The sequence below is a fragment of the Hippopotamus amphibius genome, chromosome 17, assembly GCF_030028045.1.
Source record: "Hippopotamus amphibius kiboko isolate mHipAmp2 chromosome 17, mHipAmp2.hap2, whole genome shotgun sequence".
Classification (NCBI taxonomy): Eukaryota; Metazoa; Chordata; class Mammalia; order Artiodactyla; family Hippopotamidae; genus Hippopotamus; species Hippopotamus amphibius.
Genome location: NC_080202.1, coordinates 55,244,657 through 55,260,887, shown reverse-complemented (window position 1 = coordinate 55,260,887; position 16,231 = coordinate 55,244,657).

The following is a 16,231-nucleotide window of genomic DNA, read 5'->3' as shown; positions in this document are numbered from 1 at the left end:
CTCCGTCTCTCTCTCTCTCTTTCTCTGTCTCTCTCTCTCCCCCACTCCAGGACCAGCCAAGGACCCCTCCTCAACGCCGTGTGTGTGCATGAATGCACTTGTGTGCATGTGTGTGCGAGTGTGTGTGAGAGTGAGTGTGTATGAGTGTGTGTGAGTCCCTGAATGTGAGTATGTGTGTCTGTGTGTGTGTGCATGTGTGCGTGCGTGTGTGTTGTGAGTGTGTGAGTGAGTGTGTGTGTTGTGTGTGAGTGTGAGTGTGTGAGTGTGTGAATGCATGTGTAAGTGTGTGCATGTGTGTGCGCACGTGTGTGTTGTGAGTGTGTGTGAGAGTGTGTGTGAGTGTGTGTGAGAGTGTGTGTCAGTATGTGAGTGTGTGAGTGTGTTGTGAGTGTGTGAATATGTGTGAGTGTGTTGTGTGTTTGTGTGAGCGTGTGAATGTGTGTGAGTGTGCGTGTGTGTGTGCGTTGTGAGTGTGTGTTGTGTGTGAGTGTGTGAGAGTGTGTGTGTCAGTGTGTGAGTGTGTGTGTTGCAAGTGTGAGGGTGTGAATGTGTGTGAGTGTGTTGTGTGTGTGTGAGTGTGTTGTGAGTGTGTGTGAATGTGCGAGAGTGTGTGTCAGTGTGTGAGTGTGAGTGTGTGAATGTGTGTGAGAGTGTGTGTGTGTGTGAGAGAGATCAGCTGCAGTGCCCGCTGCTGGGAGAGGATGGATGCTGCGGGCCCTGCCCGGGTCCCTCACCTGCGGGGCGGGGACTCAGACCCAGGCCTGCTCCAGGCCCCGGCCCACGCCCGCCCTCACCCCCGCCGCTGCCTCCGCCTCCTCCGTCTTTGGCTCTGTGCTGGAGCCGCAGCCCCGCAGCGCCCTGTGCTGCGTGCTTGAACAGCCTTCCGAGCACCATGAAAGAGTCATAAGGGCGAGTGTGCGGATGTGTGCAGCGGGAGGCTAAAGGCTGGCGCTGGGCTCTGGGCTGGGGGGCAGGCAGGGAGGGTGAGCCCTGGCAGTGGGTGGGGAGCTGGAAAAGGCAGCCAGGCACCAGCCCCGGCCACAGAGGAGGGTGCCTCACCAAAGTGCCCCCAAAGTCAGCACGTCACGGCCAAGGGAGGCGGAGGGGGCACAGGTGTTCCATCTGCACAGACAAGAGATCTACGTCCTGAATGGCCTTGGCCAGGTGTTGACGGCTATCCTGGAGGCGGTGCCTGGGCAGCCCACCGCCTCTTAAAGGGGTTGTTCCCTTAATTCCACTTAAAGGGTAGCGAGCCAGAGTGTGCAAACACCCAAACACCTGCGTGTGCCTGTCAAAACGGAGCTCTCTCGAGGATGTGCCGAAGGTGGAGAGGTAAAGTGAGTGGGTGGGTGCTGCTGCAGGAACAGGGAGCCTAGAAAAGGTCCTGCATTCCAGAACCCTCTGTGCCAAGGGCTGTGATGACACCTGACAGTCCCATGGAATGGTCCTCCCTGTCTCCGGCTCCCACGTCCCCCAGCAGCTCCCCCACCCTCAGCAAGACCCCAGGCAGAGGCTGGGGAGGACGAGCCCTCTGGCCCCTGCCAGGTAGGGGTCTACCCTCCCCTTCCACCGGTCTGCGCGGCTGGTCTGAGCCACTGGCCCTGAACAGCGAGGCAGCAGGAGGGAACCCGGGGCTGCGGCCACTGAGATGTGACCCAGGCACTGCCACTTACTCGTGTGATGCTCCGGGGCGCGTCCCTTCTGTGAAGGTGGGGACGTGTTGCCCCAAGTGACAGGAGCCATTCCTTCCTACCCCGGTGGTCCACAAATCCATGGGACCTGGGATCAGTGGAGCAGGCGCGGGGCACCAGAGCCCCCCAGGGCCACAGGGGTTGGTGGGATGCTGCCCTGCATCCCTGGAGAAGGGTCTCCATGGGCTTCCCTCAAGCCAGGGGCTCCATGGGCTCTCAGCGGACGTTGTCTCATCATTTTAATTGCGATAGCGAGAATCATACTAATCACCCTAATCACAGCCTGGCTGAGCCGGACGGTAGCCGCCTTAAAGGAATCATTAACACTGCGGAGGGGATATTCTTAACAACAAGAGGCACTCCCCAGGCTCCAGACCACTGGGGACGTGACCAGGGAGGAAACAAACCCCGAGACCTGGGCTGTAACCGGTGGCCACGGGTGGGCACCTGTGCCGGGAGGCCCTGGTGATGGCACCCGTAAACGGGGATTTCCTGTCCAGACTTAGCAGGCGGGGACCCGTGCTGGCCCTCGACCTTATGACTAGAATCACCGTGTGCCTTGGGAGCCCCAAGACCTCCCTGCACCCCCGGAAGCACACCTCCGCTGGCCTCTGCCCCGGACACCTGTTTGCAAAAGAGATTCTAAGAAACTAGAGTTTGCCCATGTGGTGGTGGAGAGAGGGAGGCAGTAAGGACGGGCAGGGAGAGAAGGAAGGTCAGAGAAGCTGTGCTGCTGCTGAAGCTCTGGGTGCTGGAGAGGAAGCTTCGCTCATGCAGCGAGTGGGCTGGTTTTCCAGTGCCTCGGAGACCCCGCGGGCAGAGCTATGCCGGCCCTCAGGGAGGGTGAGAGCAGGGCTAGCTAGTGTCGGACAGCAGGCGGTGGGGTCCCTCCACCTCCTTCTGCCTGATTGCTGCTCCTGCTTCCTGCTACCTAACCCCCCCGACAGGAAGGGGGGTTCCCCTCAGTTGCTCTGCCCTAGAGCCTGGCCTGACCCAGTGACACCTGTCCCAAGTGCCCAAGAGAGAAAGCTGATGGGTGCAACCTGGGTCCAGTTCAACCCTCACCCAGGCACCTGTGGCCAGGGAGGACTCACACAGAATCCACGCAGTTAAAGGGGGGGCCCCCGGCACCACGGGCTGGCTATTATTCTTGAAGGTGTCTGCTACGTGCTGCATCCTATGAGACATGGAAGGAGGAATGTGGCCCTGATGCAGAGGGAATTCTTACCGGAGGTGGGGGGGGGGCCTTCAGGGGCAGATGAGGGGCGGCTGGGGGAAAACGAGATGAGTTCTGTGGCTCTGGGACCCTTGGAGGGCATGGAAGGGCGAGGAGGTGGCACGGGGGAAACAGGCATTAGCTTGAGGTCAGGAGGCTTCTAGTACCTAGGTGAGATGAGCCAACTCTCTTGGAAGGGCTGCCTCAGCGAGGCTGGGTCCTGACCCACCACAGACATTCAGGTGGACTCAAGCCCATCCACCAGGGACAGTGAACAGCAGGGTCCCACATGGCCTCTGTATGGGTCATGGCTCTCCAGAGAAGCAGAACCAACAGGAAAGAGAGAGAGAGACAGAGGTGAGGGACAGTTTGATTTATCATAAGGAATTGGCTCCCGCAATTATGGACACTGGGAAGTCCCACCGTCTGCACACAGGAGCCCCAGAAAAGCTAGTGGTGTACGTTTCAGCCTGAGGGCAGGAGGAGACACGTATCCCAGCTCAACAGTCAAGCAGAGAGAACTCTCCCTTCCTCCACCTCTTTGCTCTGCTCAAGCCCTCTCCTGATTGGATGATTCCCACCCACTCTGGGGAAGGCAGTTGGCTTCACCTGGCCCACCAGTCCACATGCTAATCTCTTCTAGAAACACTCTCACAGAAACCCCCAGAAATAACTTTTCACCAGATCTCTGCGTGCCCTGTGACCCAGTCCAGTCAACCATCACAGCCTCTTAGGGCCACCTCATGGCAACTCCGGGTCCTTCATGGTCCTCATGGCCCCACGCGACCAGGTTTCTGTTCATCCCTCCCACATCCTCCCTCCAGGTCCTTGGGATCCCTCAGGGCCATGTTATCTCCCTTCCAGGGCTGGGCACCTGCTGGCCCCTCCACCTCTCTCCTACACACCCTTCACTTCTCACCGTAAGCATCACCTCTTCCAGGGAGCCTCCCTGATAGGGTCAGAGATCGCCCTCTCTTTATCAAACCGAACTCTCTCCGGGTGATTTGCAAACTGTGAAAAAGAAAAGGAACCAGGAGCTGTGAGGGAAACATCCCAGGGTGGGGAGCTGGGATAGTCTAGACGGTGTGGGAGGGCGACCAGCTCCCTCAGAGCACCGGGTGCTCACACGGCATCCAGGAAAATCAAAACTACATTTCCAATCCTCCTTTATCAATGTGTTACATGGTCCTGAAACCATTCAAGAAACCGACTGCAAGACCCAAAGCCCAACTCCAGGTCCTGAGCAGCTTTCAGAAGACTGAGTCTCCTGATCTGCCCAGCCTACCTCCCCAGGCAGGCGGCCACATTGCTGGCCAGAGAAGGGAGCAACAGCTGAGGCCCCGCCGGGCCGCCTTTGCCTGCAGTTGCATCATGACTGAGCCCTGGGTGGCAGCAGGGAGGGGAGACAGAGGAGGAGGAGGCCGTGGAGGGAAGGAGGAAGGCAGGGAGGCGGGGGAGAGCCCTGCTTCTCATTCCCTGGGGAGGCCAGGATGCTGATGTATGCAGTCAGCCCAAATCTAATCTCAGAAAGGAACAGTGAAAAAAAAAACGGCCGACCCGACTCCCAGGCTTTTGCATTTTCTGTGTTGAGATCTGTGAGGAATCTGGGCATTTGAGGAGTGGTCCCGCAGTGGAGGCCCAGCTCCAACACAACTCCTTGCTCTGAGGTCCTGGCCGGACTCCAGGAAGAAGTGCCCGCCCCAGGGAGGCCCCCAAAGCCAGCCAGGCTGGGGCAGAATCAATCAGACAGCCTGGTTCCCCTCCTCGGCTCTGTCCTCAGAAGAAGGGGCTCCTCCCAGCTGTCTCCCCCGTCCCACCTCTGCATGGGCCCCTCCAGGCCTAACTGGACCAATTATGATCCTTGGTGAGCAGAAAGCACTCATGGTGGAGACTCCCACCCGAGCCCCAGAAGGCTGGCCCCTCTGAGCGCTCTGCTGAGCGGACCTTCTGCTCCTGTGAGCGCGGGAGCCGTAGTGGGTCAGGCCCTGGCCACCCGAGGAATGTATCCTAGGATGTCATTGCCAACCCTCTCACCCCTCCCGTTTCTGTCTTGCCAACAATTTCCATCGGGTCTCTCTTGTCTTGGTCCTGTCTTCTTCTGACTTATCTCATGGTTATCCAAGAGGGGTGGGGAAGCAGGAGTTGCCGGCTTTGTTAAATATGGAACGTGGATCCAGAAGAGGCAGCACGTGGCCTGACCCCCGGGGGCTGCAGTCTTAACGCAGAGACCAAAATCCACACGCCCAACCTGCACGGGTAGACAGAATAAATAACGCCCATCTCAGGCTTATTTTTCAGATGCATATACATGCGGTTACGAATAATCAAATACAAATTGATTTTAAACCACTACTGAATTCAAAGTAGCTTTTTGTCATTGTGGGTTTTCTCAACCAATGAATCCTAAAAATAAAAGCACCAGCATGTGAAGAGCTCCTCAAAGAGTTTGACATTAAAATGCAGCTCACAGACTCGAAAAGATGGGGCACCTCTACGCCACGGCAGATCCTTACTTTTTGCTGAAGAAAAGGCAGTTCAGGGAGGCTAAGAGCCCTTGCCACGGTCACACAGCTTATGACGGTGATGGTGCCTGGACCGCCTCAGGTTCTGACCTCAGACCAATGAATTTTAACCACTCTGCATCTCCATTCCTCTTCTGTAAAATGGGATTGTTCAAAGGATTCAATGGAAGGATCCGGGCACAGGGGTTGCCACGGTGCCCAGCACATAGTAGGCACTCGATGAGTGATAAAGATTTTTACCATTATTATTATCACTATTGCAATTATAGCCTGCAGCTTTGCGCATTCTCCACCTGCTTCTAAGCCACGCTGACCCTATGGATCTCTGGCCACACACGCACACCCGAGTTGGGTGCAATGTGGTCAGGTAGTACGGTCCCCTTTAATGCTACCCATCCCTACCTGTGTGTGGGAGCTGAGAAATAAACATCTCTCAGCACGGAGTCCTGGCTGTGAGCTCCCATAGCAACCAGTACTTTTCCTACCACGGCACTGCTCTTTCTGAACTGCCTTCACCTGGGTACAAGTCTGTGCCCCCACATCAAAAAGCAAGCAAAGTGGATTGAGAACCAGGTAAAGAGTTCACTGGTTACCACTAGTGCTTAACAGAGTAATCAATAAATGGGCTGATGGATAAATGGTAGAAAGATGGCTGGTTGGATGGATGGATGGATGGATGGGTAGGTGGTTGGGTGGGTGGATGGGTGGGTGGGTGGATGGGTGGGTGGGTGGGTAGGTGGATGGGTGGATGGATAAATGGATGGACCATTTTCTCAAGATACTTCCTGGAACTGCAGAGAGAAAAGGGTTAAATAAGAGGGTGAAGAAGCCAGGCACAATGGAACACCACAAACAGCTGTCCTGAATTCCAGCATCTTTGTCTACCCTCATAGGTCAGCACTGCCTTGGAGATGAGGGTTGGGGACCAGGTGGGAAACAGAAAGACCCATGGAACCTCATCCCTGCCCCAGGGGTGAACCACCTTCTGCCCTGAGTGGAGAAGGCACACGCAGAGGACGCCAGCCTGCTTGGCCAGGGAAGGAAGGAGGGACTTGGTGGTTGAATCGATACAGCAGTTGGAAGAAGGGGTTTTCTCTAAGAGGGAACTCCAGGCTCTGGCCCTGGATGAAGGTCGAAGGTCTGGGGTGGGCCTCTCCCACCCCCAGCCCAAGGCCAAGGGCCAGCATCTAGGGCTGTGGAACTGGCCCCGTGGCTGCTGCTCCCACTTGGGGAGGGAGTGGGTGGCTGCTGTAAGCTCTCTTGCCTGCATCTATTTATAGCTCTGGCTGCTTGTTTTATTTATTTGTTTTTTGGCTCCTGCATCCCAAGATCCTGTGTGCTTTGTTCTGCTGGAAGAAACACAGCTGCGCGGCCTTGGACACTGCCTCCACCTAGGACACGCACCTCGGTGTTACAGCACAAAGCCTCCCACACACTCACACACCCATGTGTCCACACCCACAAGGTGACTGCTCTCAGGTCAGGGCCCTCCCTTCCCTCCCCTCCCTCCCTCTGCCTCGAGCCCACCCCGTCACTCCCAGCCCTAGTCCCTCGTCCACCTCTGCTGGCCAATGCAAACCCTGTTTTACACAAAAACCCGTCGCTGAAATGTCCACACTGACGTCTGATTTTGAAAATCAAATACCTTTAAGGACTGAAGTTTCAGGTCCTTCTGCAGAGGAAACCCTGGAGCAGATCTTGGAGTAAAGTTAGAAATTCTTTTTGTAAGCAAAGGCCTGGCCATCAGTAGTCTGCTGGGAACCCATGGTGGGGACTCAGAGTTTCATCATCACCTCTTAGAAACAGTCCATCTTGCGAGCGAGTGGGTTCGGGAACTCGAGTTTCTCCTGCCAGCCTAACGGGGTCAGTTTTATGGGTTTGTACCCTGGCTCAGTGGGAAGCCTGGAGCCCACCCCCGATCTCTCTCCCTGGTCCCCTCAGAGTGGGTCACCAGGCAGGTTTGCCTGACCCAGCGCAGGCTCTACACCCTTCATGATGGCTGGGCAGGACCTGGTCCCCACGGGCCTGGGGCTGTCACTCCTTTGTGGAAGGAAGTGTGAAGAAGGGACCCTGCCACCCATCAGTAGGGGGTGGGGCAGGCAAGCCACTCTCGTTCCCCGGGGACCCTGGGTAGGAGTGAGTACGAATTGAGGTGGGCACCTTGGGAGCCCCTCTTGCCTACACCAGGCAGACCCAGACCACGTCCGGCTGTGGGCAAAATAAAAAGATGTGATTATTCTAGAAACATCATGGATGTCCTTTGTTAGTACTGGTCCAGGAGGGCTAGGTGGGAAACCCCACCAGGTGAAAAGCTGAGATTAGACCTAAATAGTCCATGTGAAGTAGGGGCCATGGTGAGAGCATGAGAGCAGTGGGTAGGGGTGAGCGAACCCAGGCTGCCTCTCACCCCTGCTAACCACTGCTGGCACATACAGCACACGATGGTCTCTGTGCTTTGGTTTCTGCATCTGTAAAGGAATGGGAGATGGCTGGACCAGGGTACCACCAACCTCAGGGTGACGAATGTTGGGTCCCCTGAGGTGCCATCTGTGCCAGAAGGAGGAGCAGTGGCCTGTCTGAGCAGCAGAACCCAGCAGGCCTGGAGCTCCCACTGCGGTCCGCTCAGCCACCCCTCCAGAGATCACCTGCCTTCTCTGGGCCCATCTCCAGCCCCCTGAGATCTTCGGCCACAGCTGCCTTCCAGCCCACCTGGGAGAAGGGCTTCAAAATTCCTGGCAGGTGGGGGAAGCTTAAAGAATGTCACAAAGATAAGCAGGACTCCTGGGTACCAGTGGGGAAAGACCAAATCCTAACACCTGCCAGGAAGTGGACACCCATCACCCCACTCCTCACCCAGCTGGTAATGGCAAGGTCCACGCTGATAGGTCCCTGTGACTTCTACGGAGGCCTGAGTTCCACTGGCCGGGCCAGGGTTTGGGGGGTCTCAAGGTGATGGTGGGTGGTCTTGAGGGTCTGAGCTGCAGGACAGATGGAGGCCAGGCTGCCTCCTGAGAATTCCTTGGAGCAGGTCAGTGAAGGCAACATCCACAGCTCTGGGCCCCTAGGAGAGAGCTGATGGCCCCTGAGGCCCTCCCAGGTCACCAAGACCCTCGAATCTTCCCATCTGTGGGTGAACCAGCACAGCCACATCCATAGACAAGGGCGGCGGACCCAGGGACCCCTGCAGTGGCTGTCCAGGTGGGGAGATGTGCCTGGGGATAGTGTTCAAAACTAGCCAATGAGCCACTGAGACTCAAAGACCCCAGTAGAGGCATCCCAGAGAGGGAGGAAGGGCAGCTGATTTTGGACGGTCAGGGAAGGATTGGGGTGGGAGGTGGCAGAGTTGGGGGGTGGTATTCAAGGCATTTATACCATAACCAGGCTCGTTTTTCCCTAGGTCCTCTAGAACCCACAGCTGTGTGTGTGCGTGTATGACCTATGTACGTGCTTTTGATCATTTCCTTCTCTGCGGAGAAGAAAAATATCAAGATAAACAGCCATCTAAGCTTGGCCTCCTCTGGCCAGAGCTCCCACTGAAACAATGAAATGCCCAGAGACCCATTGCTCCCCACCCACCACCCACCAGATCTCCCAGGGCCCACTCCCCACCCCCCTGGAGGTGGGCTTTGCCAGCCTGCCAGCTTTCCAGTCAGGCCCAGGCCAGACCCTGCACACAGAACGGCCAGTGCTGTGGGGCCGGATTTCTCCTTTTTCCGGCTATGAAGCTCAGAGAGGCCTCTTCGGGGACCAGCCAGCTGCAGCCAGGTAGACCTAGCAGCTCAACCTCCATGAAAGGGCCCTGAAGGAGAGCTGGCCAGTGAATGTCCCTCCAGGCCTTTTACCATTATTATTAAAAGACAGTGCAGTCTGGAGGTTAAGAGCCAGGACTTCGGCTCTGATAGGACCAGATTCAAATTCTGCTCTACCACTTGCTAGCTGTGTGACTTGGGGCAAGTTACTTAACCTCTCTGTGCCCCTCGATCTTCAGTCTATGGAATGATGATGATGTCAACGTCACCTGCCTGGGATACTATGGAGAGTGAATGGGAGAACACAGAAAGCAACTAGCCTGCTGCCCAACACAGACAAGTTATCAATGAGGAAGATGTTATTACCATTTTTATTTACAGCTTACTATTTAGTGAACGATATGATTCTATTTACAACAAATTGCAACTAATAGATGACCTGGGCCTGATGCCAGCTTCCATCCGCTAAGCAGCATTCAGACTGACTTGAAGTAGGGTTAAGGGAGGCCTCCACCCTAGCCCGGCGCACCCCTCATCTTCTTCCTCCAAATCCTCAGGTACCTTTGCACATCCACGCTAAGTTGGGTGTTCCCTGCACGGCCTCCACCTGCAGCCGCCCAGATTCAGACACGCCTTCCTTGGGGCATGCATTGAAGCTAAATGGGATATGTCTTTCTGGGGCTGCCCACATTCCCCTGGAATGGGCTGCCCCTCCCTGGGAAGAGGAAAGGAAACGCCAGACCTCTAGTCCCTCTGTCTCCATTTACTATTGAGCCCAGAGAGGGTAAGCCACTTGGCCCAAGACACACAGCAAGGAAGTGGCAGAAGATTCTTGGGGTTCTGAGTTCCAACCTTTGGTCTTCTGCAGCAGACTAGTTTATAACCAAACTGCTTCATGTTCTGAAGACACAGAGGGTAACAAGAGCCCTCAGAAAATATGAAAGGCACCTCCTCCCTCCTGAGACCTCCTGAGAGCTGCTCACACACTTCCTGCTCTCTTCACGCTGTGGTCAAAGCCTCATTTCTCTCCTCCACCTGCAGGAAGAGAAGCTGCTCTGCTGGAGAAGACCTGAACCCGAGCCAGAGAGGGGGCAGGGCGTGGGGACCAGGCGCTGGGAGAGCTGACCTCGCTGAGCAGCTGTGAAAGCCCACAGCCACCTCCACCCTTAGCGTGGAGGTCAGGCAGCACCCAGCACAGAGCCTGGGGTCCTGGGCCAGCCGCCTAGGGTGCTGGGCAAGACTGCTTCTCCCGCCCAAGCAGGGCCGCAGGGAGCTCTGGAGTCGCCTTCACTCCCGCAGGGACCTTGGGCTTCCCAGGGAGCAAGCTCCCCTCTGCTCAGCAGGCGGCCTCTCGGCAGTCTGGAAGCCAGCGCAGCCTCAGACGAGCTCAGCAGATGAAAATAACAGTGTGGCTCCCTCCCCCTCACTGCGTTCCTGGACCTTCTGGGGTTCCGAGCCCTGCAGGGAACGCTCAGGAGGCGTGGCCACGGGCTCTGTGTTGGTGACACAGGCAGCTCAGAAGCACCTTGGACACCTGGTCCAACCTCCTCGCTTCTCTCCTTGGACCAGTGAGAAAACAGAAGGCTCATTTACCAGAAGCTCTTTCAGGGACGTATTCTTCTTCAAGCCCTGCAACAGCCCCATGGGGAGGCCAGGGCGGGTGTGCCCCTCCCTCCTGTCAAGTGAAGCAATGACGTGGGTCCTGCCCTGGCACCCTGTCCTGCACACACACAGGGGGCGGAGGCAAGATGCCGGTAGCATCAATTCTCTCCTCACTCTCCTTCCTCCAGGACAAGGTCAGCCAACTGAGCACCTGGGCAGGGGTGATGGAAGCACTTGTAGAGAGCGTTGGAGAAACAGGTGGAGCCCTATCTCACCAGCTGAGGGGTTGCTTAAAGGAGTGTTTGGGTTTGCACGGAATCAGGGCTGCCTTCCTGGAAGAGGAGGACTAGGAGCCAGGTTTGGAAGGACAGGCTCCACAACTAACCTGACTCGTGGCATTAGAGCATGTGTGCAGTGCCAGCCGCCTGCTTGCTCAGCAGGGCAGCTCCTGCCAGGTGCTGTTCTGTGGCCTCCAAGAGTTGCTCTCGCCACTGAGCAGACCCACGCAAACCAGGCTGGGCCTGGGGCCTGTGTTTGGGGTGACCCTAGGGTGTACCTGAGTGTCATGGGTGAGAAGATGAAACGACAGTCGTTTCCACTGACTCACTAACACTTTTCCATTGTGACCTTCTTGTCACCCCGAGCAGTTTTGAGACTCCAGGAGTGGGGCCTATCAGAAGCCGCAGGTGGGTGGAAGAGCCTCCTGCCTGCAGGAACTGGGTGGGGGAGAAAACCAGGGGTGTCCTGGAATGGAGCACCCCCTCCCTTGGCCCCTGCCAGCAGCGTGGATTCCCCCATAATCTCTGGGTCCCACACCCATGGCTCAGGGGAGGAGAAGCTGTCCACAGCACCACCGGCCTCTACACACGCTACACACACACGCACACACACCAGAGTCCGCGCTGGAGGCCCAGCCGATGCAGGGCCTTGGCTGAGGAGAAAGGGGAGGGCAGACGCCCTGTCTGGGGGTCCTATCAGCCATGAGCCCCCATGAGAGCAGCAAACGAAGTCCCAGGTGCTGGGTGGACCTCGTTAAAGGCTAGGGAAAAAGGGATTTCAAGGAGGGCCAGAGCTGGCAGCCGGCCGCAGGGCTAGGAGCCCACAGAGCCCCCCGCTGCTCCCCACAGCCCACAGCCACCCATACAGATCAGGAAGCTCCGCAGGCCGGGCCCCAGCTGCCAGGGAGGCTGTGTCCCATGGGGAGGGCCCTGAGGAGGACTGGGGAAAGCTCCTGGCCTGCAGCACCCTCCCCTGGGATGTTTAGCCGCTCACAGCTGTTTCCCACTTATCAGGTAAGGGGACGGTGTCCAGACTTGAAGCCAACTGGCCACTTGGAACCCTCTTGCTCCATCAGCTTTGGACTTTCCTGCCCGCAGGCCTATCGATGGAGGAGGGTATCAACACCGTCTGAAAGGCCTTTCTGAGCAAGAGCCAGGGACAGCCAGCTGTCTGCAGAGGAAAATGGAAAGCATCGCCCAGATCTCACAAGCCCACAAATCCACTCTGTCTCCATCGCCTGTCCTCAGGCCAAGCACCGAGACCATTGGCCCAATGCGCCCCCTCCCAGGCTGACTGTGCACCTCTGTAAGCCCAGCCCTTACAACAAAGCCCGTTGCCTTTTTTTAAAAAGCAATAGTGGTGGGGAGGGGGGTCTTCCTAGGTGGCACAGTGGTTGAGAATCCACCTGCCAATGCAGGGGACACAGGTTCGATCCCTGCTTGAGGAAGATCCCACATGCTGCGGAGCAACTAAGCCAGTGTGCCACAACTATTGAGCCTGTGCTCTAGAGCCCATGAACCACAACCATTGAGCCCGTGTGCTGCAACTACTGAAGCCCATGCGCCTAGAGCCCGTGCTCCGCAACAAGAGAAGGCATGGCAATGAGGAGCCCGCACACCACAACGAAGAGTAGCCCTTACCGCAACTGAAAAGAAAGCCCGTGCACAGCAAAAAAGACCCAACACAGCCAATAAAATAAATAAATAAATTTATTTAAAAAAAAAAGCAATAGTGGGACTTCCTAGGTGGCGCAGTGGTTAAGAATCCGTCTGCCATTGCAGGGGGCCCAGGTTCAAGCCCCGCTCCAGGAAGATCCCACGTGCCACAGAGCAAGTAAGCCCGTAAACCACAACTATTGAGCCTGTGTGCTGCAACTACTGAAGCCTGCTTGCCTAGAGCCCGTGCTCCACAACAAGAGAAGCCACTGCAATGAGAAGCCTGCGTACCACAGTGAAGTGTAGCCCCTATTTGCTGCAACTAGAGAAAGCCCGTGTGCAGCAACGAAGACCCGACGCAGCCAATAAAGAAATAAAAATAAATAAATTTTTTAAAAAAGCAATAGTAGGGTGGGATGAATTGGGAGATTGGGATTGCCATATATACATTACTAATAAGAAAAAAATATCAAATTTTACACTCTAAATATATGCAGTTTATTGTCTGTTAACTGTATCTCAATATAAGTTCTTAAAAAAAAAAAAAGCAATTGTAGGGACTTCTTTGGCAGTCTGGTGGTTAAGACTCTGTGCTTCCACTGCAAGGTGCACGGGTTCAATCCCTGGTCAGGGAACTAAGATCCTGCATGCCAGGCGACTTGGCCCAAAAAAAAAAAAAAGCAATAGTAATGGATAAACATCAATATTTAATTTGTGGTCCATCCAGACAATGGAATGTTATTCAGAGATTAAAAGAAATGACCTATCACGTCATGAAAATAAATGGAAGGAACTTAAGTGCATGTTACGAAGTGAAAGAAACCAGTCTGAAAAGACAACACTATGGAGACTAGAAAGATCAGTGGTTGCCAGGGGTTAGCAGGGCGGGAGGGAGGGATGACTAGGCAGAGCACAGATCATTTTTAGGGCAGTGAAGCTACTCTATATGATACTGTAAGGGTGAGTACATTTGTCAAACAAATGTCACAGGTTTGTCAAAACCTGTAGAATGTATGACAGCCAGTGAGCCCGAATGTAAACGCTGGACTCTAGTTGATACCGATATATCAATATTTGTTCAGTTGTAACAAGTGTCCCACACTAATGTAAGATACCAATAATAAGGGAAACTCTGTGTGTGTGTGTGTGTGTGTGTCTGTCTCTCTGTCTGTGTGTCTGTGTGTCTGTCTGTCTGTCTGTGTGCTCAAGTGGGAGGTCCATGAGAGGTCTCTGTACTTTCAGCTCAATTTTTCTGTAAACCTAAAACTGCTTTTTTAAAAAGTCTATTAATTAAATAATAATAACATGTCTTGTCCTGTGCCTGTATAACTATATTTTCTTATTTTCTATATCCTTGATGCCCTGGCGTCTGGGGCCTCGCTGACCCTGGAGGGACTGCCCCTCCCGGGGCTGGATAATTCCTGGAGATAATTCCCAGGAAGCCTGTCTTTTATGTACAAACCGACCAGCCCAGAACCTACAACCCCCTCCTCTACGGGGCTCTCACACTCAGGGCCACCATCCGCCTGCCCTAATCACCCCAGGGCCAGGGGCCTAACACCTCGAGACAGCACCTGTGCCCAGAGCCCTCGGCAGTTATTCAAAGTAGCCAGTCCTCAGCCTGCTCACGCGTCCTCGCCCTTCGCTTCCCATGGAAAGCACAAGGCATACTCTCGCCCACGTTCTTCCATCCCCTGCCTCCTGACTGACCTTGGTGCTTCTGCATGTGACCCTGCATGGCATGGAGTGCCCCTTCCTCTTGGGAACTGTGAGTAACAAACTCCCTTTTCAGCGGTTGTCAGCTCCTGATCTGTTAGGCTCTCCATCCTTGAATGATAAGAAAACCTACATTTTAAAGCAGTGCCACCCCGGGGACCAGCACCCTGTGAGGCACCAGGACTCCAGTTTCAAACATGGCCTTGGCTTAGTTTTCGGGGCAGCACCAATAGACCCTAAACAGAAGAGAGTTTCAACCTGCAGGATAATAAAAAGACCCACGCTCTCTGGAGCTCCTGGCAGGTGGGAGCAGGGGTGGAGGTCCCCCCTTCATTTCCCAGGTGAGTAAACTGAGGCCCAGATTGGGGAGGATTCGCCCAAGGTCTCCAAGCTAGCTGGTGGCCCAGCTTGCACTCAGCCTGCATGGGAAGTCGCAGGAGCTGAGTGTGGCTGTGTGTTCCCATGGCCGTCATCCCCCTGGGTGGGTCCCTTCTGCCAACACAGCTGCTGGGTTCCATTCAAGCTCCTGGAGGCCCCACCCACCAAACCGAAGGCAGGTCCCAAGCATCTCACTCCGCTGCCCGCTCCCCAGTGTCCTGGCCTCGCGTGGCCTCAGCACATCCTAGAACTCCAGTCCTCGAGTTCGGGAGGTCCCGAGGCACACAGATAGGGTCTTAGCGCTGACATGTAGGAGGGCTCTCTGTGCTCACAGCCAGACTCCTCCTCCTCACCCCGCAGAAGCAGCGAAGCCAAGAGATGCTCTCCGCAGAGCAGCCTAAGAAATCGGCTGGCTCTTGGGGGCTGTTGGTAGCTGTGTGCAGCCCCAAACTGAATTTAGGGACCCCTCCAGAGCCTAGATGAGGCTGGCCAGAGGGCACAGAAAAGGGAACCAGGCTGTAAAATAATGGAATGTATTAGGTGGTTGCCTGAACCCCAGTGTGCCTGTGAAGGTGGGGTCTGGGGCCTAGGTCATGTGTGTGTGTGTATCTGTGTGTCTGTGTGTCTAGAGGTGGGTGGGGCTCTCCTTAAGGGTGTTCTTAAACAGATCTGGTGAACTTATCAAGAAGTACTCAGACCAGCCACAGGAAAAATAAATAAATAACCATTTAAATAAACAGCAAAACTAGGCAGGAACCATTTTTGGAGAGAAAACGGTTGGGGCAAGACCACCGAGCACTGGAAAGCGGTAAATTCCACATCACTCTGAAGATCGCTGCTCTCCAAGGGGCTTTGGGCTGATGAACGTTAATAAGGCTCTTATGGGTCAACACAGGAGGGACGCCAGCTCGTGTGCCACCTCCATGTGACGACATAAGCGGCGCCGGGCTTGGGATGGGGCTTTCCTCTTCCCCGCGGCCACAGGCCCAGTTCCCCAGCTGTGCCTGTTATCTCTGCCCTTTTAATTCAGCCCAAACCGCAGGGATTTTGGAGAGTTCGGTGTCTGTGGGATGGGGAGCTGGGGTCCAGCTCGCTGGTGTGGTGACACCGGAGGGAAGAGCTTTATCTGGAAGGCAGGGTCCCCACAGAAGGGAGGGAGGTGGCTGCAGGTGACGGCAAATGAAGCGGGTCCTTCTTCACGCAAGGGTCACAGAGCCATCGGCAGCTGCCTTGACTCCAGCCTCCAGGCCCGGGTAAGGTACCGCCCACCTGCACGCTTCCCCTGCGGAGTTCCCGACGTGGGGAAGATGGTTTTTTCTTCTCAAGATCAGGATGATGAGTCTATTTTGCAGATGCTTCGGAACCTGGCAGAGCAAGCGCTCTGCAGGATGAGGCCGCGTGGCACATTAAACACAGGCTCCGA